The following is a 558-nucleotide window of genomic DNA, read 5'->3' on the forward strand; positions in this document are numbered from 1 at the left end:
TAAAATGTACATCCATTGAACTATTTAGGGATAGCAATTAAATCACCAAACTCGAATAAGCTCCAAATTCATCCATAAACCCGAGAAAAAAAAACCATTAGCATTTGTAGCAGGTTAACAACATATTTGTGTTGATTGGGATGCCATGTGTATATTATTATTATTATTATTATTATTATTATTATTACTACAATTACTACTATTACTATCATCATCATCATCATCATCATCATCATCATCACCATCATCATCATCATCATCATCATCATCATCATCATCATCATCATCATCATCCTACCAAGCATTTTACCCTCTTCTTGGATGCCATGTTTTCCTAATTTTATTTCCTGACGTGTCAACTATTGTATTTAAAAATAAATTTTAAAATTGTATTTTAATAATTTCAAATAAAATAATTCTTTTAAAAATTATATTTAAAAAAATAGTCTGGCCGGAGACGAAGGGGACCCCTCCTTCTCCATGGTCGGCCCTTCGACTCCGTGGCTGGCTAGAGACGAAGGGGTCCCCTTCCGTCTCCATGACCAGACATAGACAAAA

This window comes from Ipomoea nil, unplaced genomic scaffold (assembly GCF_001879475.1).
Source record: "Ipomoea nil cultivar Tokyo-kokei standard unplaced genomic scaffold, Asagao_1.1 scaffold2283, whole genome shotgun sequence".
NCBI lineage: Eukaryota > Viridiplantae > Streptophyta > Magnoliopsida > Solanales > Convolvulaceae > Ipomoea > Ipomoea nil.